The sequence below is a fragment of the Octopus sinensis genome, linkage group LG3 (assembly GCF_006345805.1).
Source record: "Octopus sinensis linkage group LG3, ASM634580v1, whole genome shotgun sequence".
NCBI classification, from domain to species: domain Eukaryota; kingdom Metazoa; phylum Mollusca; class Cephalopoda; order Octopoda; family Octopodidae; genus Octopus; species Octopus sinensis.
Window position 1 is genome coordinate 73,550,145 of NC_042999.1, and position 6,743 is coordinate 73,556,887.

Consider the following 6,743-nt stretch of genomic DNA (forward strand, 5'->3'; position numbering starts at 1 on the left):
TAAACCCCTTATGTACAAGAAACCCAAAGTAACCCCATAATATATATATATATGGAGCAATCTTTATAAACCTACTAAATGTGAATGCATTATTAGACCAACAGATACTGCAGTATTCACCTAGAGAGGTCCTCACACATAGATATACAGTGCTAAAAGCACATACATATATTTTAGTTGATGTAGGTGTGTGTGCACATATGTGTTGTGTATTTGTATATATAAGTGTAATTTCACAGCTAAAACAATAATTTGTCATAAATATTCACTCTGCAGTTATCTATATAATTTGTATATAATTTGTATATAATAGTTCCAAGAGATAGACATAGTTGCAAGAGACAACTAAAAGCAGTGGCATCAAGAGGAACATCCTGTCATAAAACACTGCCTCAAAAAGACCCATTCATGGAGAAGCAGACATAACAAATACGACACTAGAGAAATATATATATGTATAGGTGCAGGAATGGCTGTGTAGTAAGAAGTTTGCTTCCTGGCCATATGGTTCCGGGTTCAGTCCCAGTGTGTAGCACCTTGGACAAGTGTTTTTCTACTATAGCCTTGGGCCAACCAAAACCTTGTGAGTGGATTTGGTAGATGGAAACTGGAAGATGCCCGTTGTAGGTGTGTGTGTTTGTCACCCCACCATCGCTTGACAACTGATGTTGGTGTGTTTACATCCTTGTAAATTAGTGGTTTGGCAAAAGAGACAGATAGAATAAGAATTAGGCCCAATAGAATAAATCCTGAAGTTGAACTGTTCAACTAAAAGCAGTGCTCCAATAGAGCCACAGTCAAACGACTGAAACAAGTAAAAAAGAAAATAAAAGATTAATATATATATATGTATGTGTGTATATATATATATATATATATATATACACACACACATAAATATATGAACATATGCATTTTATGTGCATGTGTATACATATATGTACACACATATACATGCATACATACATACACACATACATACATCCATCCATACATACATACATACCTATATAGCCATGTATTGAGAGGAATTCTTTGGAGTTTGGATAATTCACCCCTGGAAACATGGGTGTTTCATTGAACAACTTTAAACAATCCTTATTCAGGGACCTTTTGAGCGGGATGGGCTACTCAACCTGAAGAAAATTCCAACTGGGCCCCACCTGCAAAGTTATGCACTGTTTATCTTCATATGAGATCACCATGTCACACACATATGGTTGTGATGCACGTGCCTTGTCTACCTTTATCAGACAGATAGTCATGATGGGTATACTGGACTTTGAATATTTTACCCCAGTGTCACTTTGATGGCATGCACTGCCTTCTCATACATATGTACATACATACATGACAATCACTTCACCATGATAGATGATAGTCATCTCAATCAATCTATATCATCCAGATAATCTGCATTACATATGTGTGTTCTGAGATGATTCTCAAGACCAGCAGTTCACCTGCAAGACTTCAAACAATTTTATTTTTTTAATAATTACAGTCAATGGATTGTGGTCATGCCAGACGACCACTGTAAAGGGTTTTAGTTGAACAAATCAACTCCTGTACTTACTTTTAAGTTCTAGTATTTATTCTTTTGACCACTTTTGCTGAACTGCTAAGTTATGGGGACATAAACTGACAGTGATTGTGTGACTGTCAAGCAAACACAAAGACACACACACACACACACACATTTCCCTCCCTCTCTCTCTCTCTCCATATATATATATATTGAGGCGCAATGGCCCAGTACTTAGGGCAGCGAACTCGCGGTCGTAGGATCGAGGTTTCGATTCCCGGACTGGGCATTGTGAGTGTCTATTGAACGAAAATACCTAAAGCTCTACCAGGCTCCGGAAGGGGTGAAGTGGCGAACCCTGCTGTACACTTCCACCACAACTTTCTCCCTGTTTTTGTTGTACCTGTATTTCAAAGGACCAGCCTTGTTACACTGTGTCATGCTGAATTTCCCCGAGAACTACGTTAAGGGTTCACGTATCTGTGACAGGCTCAGCCACTTGCACGTTAATTTCACGAACAGGCTGTGCGTTTCTTTGGCAGAAAAAAAATGACCAGCCTGAAATATGTTTTAACACACGGTTTCACACCAGGAATGTAGCAACACAAATTCATAAATATATATAAACTTCTGCAGAGTTTATATAGCTTATATGTAGTTTATATGTAGTATGGTAATTTTATGCACTTTTATGTATCTTTCCAAACTGAGATTACTCTGACAGATTTTCCTACATTCAACATGAGTAACGGTGCCATATATATAGGAGGAAAATTATTATTAAATGCATCTCTATTTCACAAATTATGGCATTATTTCATGTGGCTTTAGCAATTACCTATTTTCAGTTTCACTAAATTGCCATGAATACAGTTCCTAAAGAGTAATAAAAATCAAGTGAAATACAATCACTGCGCGTGTTTAAGTTGGCACTACAAGCCTCCGAACGTATGTGTGTGCGTATGTATGAAACACACACTATATGTGTGCGCGCGCGCATATCTGAATTTTATTATATATATATATATATATATATATATATATATATATATATATATGTATATATATGTGTGTGTGTGTGTGTGCGTGTACCTTAGGATGTTCAAATTTACACGGTATGAGAATATTTTTTTTAAATAATTAAGCAGCAATAATAACACTTTGATCATAAACAATCAAATCAGAGAAAGTGATTTTAGTTTCTGATCTAAAAAACAGAGGAAAACAAATAAATAAATCTTTATCAATTCTGTAAAGCTACTTGTTTGGGATTTCTTTTTAATAGAAAATTAATGACCCACCAGGATTTTTTCTTTTTCTTTTTGACGCGACTACTTTAAGCTGAGTCAACAGAGAAAGCTCTCACAAATCGTGCTTAACAAAACGAAAGGCCTGAACTGCAGTGAATAGATGGAAAGAAGCGAAAATACACACTAAAAGTCCTGGACCGGAGCAGTTCGATAGTTAAAAGTAAAGGAAACTATTCCAATGAAACTATGTTTTTACTATGTGCGATGTGAATATTTTTATTTCTTCCTGTTCTTTTATTCTACTTTTACTGCTTCTTCATATTTGTGTAGTTTTTATTGAAATCCAGATTGTAAGCCATTTCCTTTCACTCATCTTCACTTAACATCGCCAGGAACCACTCTGGAGGAAATCATGCATGTTACAACCCATTTTTTAAAGGTTTCGTTAAATCTTAAACCCAATGTTTTCCATTACGAGAAATTTATTCACTATCATAGTCATTACAATTTTTTTTTTATTACTAATGTTTCGAATCTTACTCGAGGCGAACTTTGTTATCTCTCCGACATCGATAAAATGAAGTACCAGTCAAGTACCGGGTCGATGTAATCGCCTGTCCCGACCCCTCCAAATTTCTTGTCTTGTGTGTACATCAGAAATTATCAAAACGGTAGAATAATATAAGCCTGACAGTGACAGTAATGATAGTGGGTAGGGACATTAATATCACCGATAAACCCTATAGAAAGGCACGAATGCTACAATCAACTCATTTCGCTCCTTGTGTGGGTGTTGAGTGAAACCTGTATATAAAATAAATAGAATAATTTATCTTATTTACCTGTAGTATAAAATAAACCTGACATGGGTTTCTGATTCTTCAAATGTGGTGAATAGATGATGGGCTAGCTGTCAGTCGGACGGCAAGGAGGCTGCAAGCTACACGAAGAGAGAGTAACGTTGTTCTGGGGAACAGGTCAAGAGAGAATTTCTTTCTTTCCCCTCTTCCTATCCATCCCTACTCCTTCATACCCTTGCTTTACTGCTTTCTCTTATACAGCTAGCTTATTTATTCGTCCACTCGCTCCTTTTCTCTGTCGCTCCCATCCTTTTTTTTTTCTTTTCTTCATTGAATTTTATATTCCCTATCATTTCACTCTTACTAATTGATTATTTTTCTCACCACATGTCTCAGCCTTACTTAACATTTTCTTCTATCTATCTATATATATATATATATAATATATATATATATATATATAATATATATATATATAAAGGAAAAACAACTTGTTTTAAATATATATAAACACACATATATACATACACACGCACACACATATAGAGAGAGAGTGGGGGGGTTAATCCACAATGATTAGTCCGAACCTTGTCACCTCCTAGGATATGTATGTATGTATGTATGTACATATATATGTATGTGTATATATATATATATATATATATATATATATATATATATATATATATATATATATTATATATATATATATATATATATATATATATATATATATATATATATTATATATATATATATATATATATATATTATATATATATATATATATATATATATATATATTATATATATAAAACACCTTTTCTTATTTATTTCTCTTGCACTCACTACTTAATCTCCTATCTTTTCTCCTCCCCCGGTTCTGATAATCTCAGCTCTTGACTCCGAACTACCGAAATAGGCATGTTAAGTTGAACTAAGACTTGAAACTAAGGAAGCAACTTCGTAATGGGTCGAATATCGTATACAGCTTTGTATGTAGCTGGGTATTTCCATGGTGTATGGTGTGCTTTCATATATCTGTGATTTCTCTATTGTATAAATGTACCGTCTGCGCGCCTTTAAGTGTATGTGCGGTATCTCTGTTGTGGGTGTTCTATGTGCAGTGTGCCTCACCTTCAAGCATATATGTAGTTTCTCTGTGTTGTATATATGCCTTCATACGCACGCTTGGTTGGTGTTCCTCTGTTCTGTAGTGTGCACTATATGCTCGTCTTCGTATATGTGTGGTTTCTCTTGCACAGTGTATGCATTGTGAGAAGAGCGCATTTCTGTATTGTTTGCTAGTGCGCTTCTTCGAGTGCGTGAAGATTGCAATGTTGCGTGTATTCGTGTTCCTGCATCTGTTTATGTCCGAACTCGTGTCAGTGTGTATATGTGTGCGTCTGTGTCTCTCTCTCTCTATATATATATTTATATGTGTGTGTCTATATATATATATATATATATATATATATAACTTTTTTGTGTTGAAGGAGTCGATAAATGCGTATTTTTAGTTTTACACACACACACATATGGGGGTGGGTATGTATGTGTACTTCTGACTTGTGTGTTCTGATTGTAAATTGCATATTCCAGAATTTTATTTTTGAAAGTGATTCATCACTTTTTTCTTTTTTTTTTCCTATGCATCATTTTTCATTTTAGTAATAAAATAAGGACAAAAAAACAAACAATTCAAAACAATCCCCAAAAGATTTTGAAATGTCCAGGTTCGAACAAAAACAATACTTTCTCTTTTTTTTATTGAAAAACATCTTATACGATTGCTTTCTACTCGCTGTTTCGTTTTGATACAAACGCAAGAAAGTGTGTGTGTGTGTATGTGTGTGAGTGTGTGCGTGCGTGTTCCTTGATCCATGCCAACTATCCATGTTGGTGCAGGGCTGTTTCCAGAATCAGATGGGATGGTACCAGAAAAGATCATGTCTGTGTCTAGTAGTCAATCTCGGAAATTTATTGGATATTTTAGATTTACGTTTATGTTTTATTAAATGCTTGGTGCTTTCCGGAACTTATGTCACAATGGAAAGACAATTGGAACATAGATGCATATACTTCTATGTAAATGTGTGAGTGCGTGTATGTATGTATGTGTGTGTGTGTGTGGTGTCAGGGTGTGCACGGAAATTATTAGTGATGCATCATTCGTTATCGACTGATGTATTACTAACTACACATACATACATACATACATACATACATACATACATACATACATACATACATACATATACGCATGCATATATACATGCCTGTATTCACATACCAAATGATGCATTACTAACAAATATATTCTTCAAAATACTTTGATACATATTGTGTATATGCATATATGTATGGACGAACATATGTATCTATGTATAGCTAAAGATTCACACAATTACCTAGGAAATAGGCAAACCTGTTTTAATTTCAGTTAACTACAAAAAAGGGGAAATGAAATAACGCAAAAAAAGGACTAAGTAACAATAGCGACAACAATAACACGAAAAGAAAATCTTTTCCTCATCCCCGTCTCCAGAACCATCTGCAAAAAAAACATCGACACAATGTTTAACAATGTTAAAAGTATAATTAAATATAATTGTTAAAATAATTAACCTGATGGAGATGATGAATAAGGAGGGGTTGCTACTCTTTCTATTCCTCTTTTAGTTCTTGCTACTCTTTCCTTCCGAATTACAGATTCCTTTCTCTAGCAACGCGATGAGACGAAGTGACACCCGGTTAGGGTAGAGACGTTGGCGTCGATTATCACACACACACACACAAATACACGCGCGCGCGCGTACATATACACATGTTTCACAAACAGGCACTCAGCTTAAGTGGGAGCTGTTCGACATAAATGAGTCACAAAGCAAACTGGTAATTGATGTACCGCTGTGGACTGGCTGCGGCCGATATATAGGGACGAAGCCAAGTTGGAGGGGAGTGGTGCCGACAACGAACTAGGATGCCTGATCTTGTTTGTTTGTTTGTTTGTATGTATGTATGTATGTATGTATGTATGTATGTATGTATGTATGTATGTATGTATGTATGTATGTATGTATGTATGTATGTGTGTGTGTGTGTGTGTGTGTGTGTGTGTGCGCGCGCGCGTGCGTGCGTGCATGTGTATATGTGTATGTCTGTATG

General features: G+C 35.3%; 1 protein-coding gene across 3 annotated transcripts in view; it reads right to left on the reverse strand.

Annotated features, from left to right (window-relative positions):
• Window positions 1–6,486, reverse strand: part of LOC115209676 (leishmanolysin-like peptidase 2) — an 87,771-nt gene extending 81,285 nt beyond the window's left edge. Inside the window, exon 1 of one of the 3 annotated variants that reach the window (XM_029778148.2) lies at window positions 6,204–6,486. The gene's annotated coding sequence lies outside the window, so the exon portion shown is untranslated. Of the gene's footprint in view, window positions 1–3,617; window positions 3,832–4,712; window positions 4,888–6,203 lie in introns of those variants that run through there. The other 2 variants (XM_029778150.2, XM_029778149.2) reach the window with 2 other exon arrangements.
• Between the last annotated feature and the right edge of the window lie 257 nt (window positions 6,487–6,743).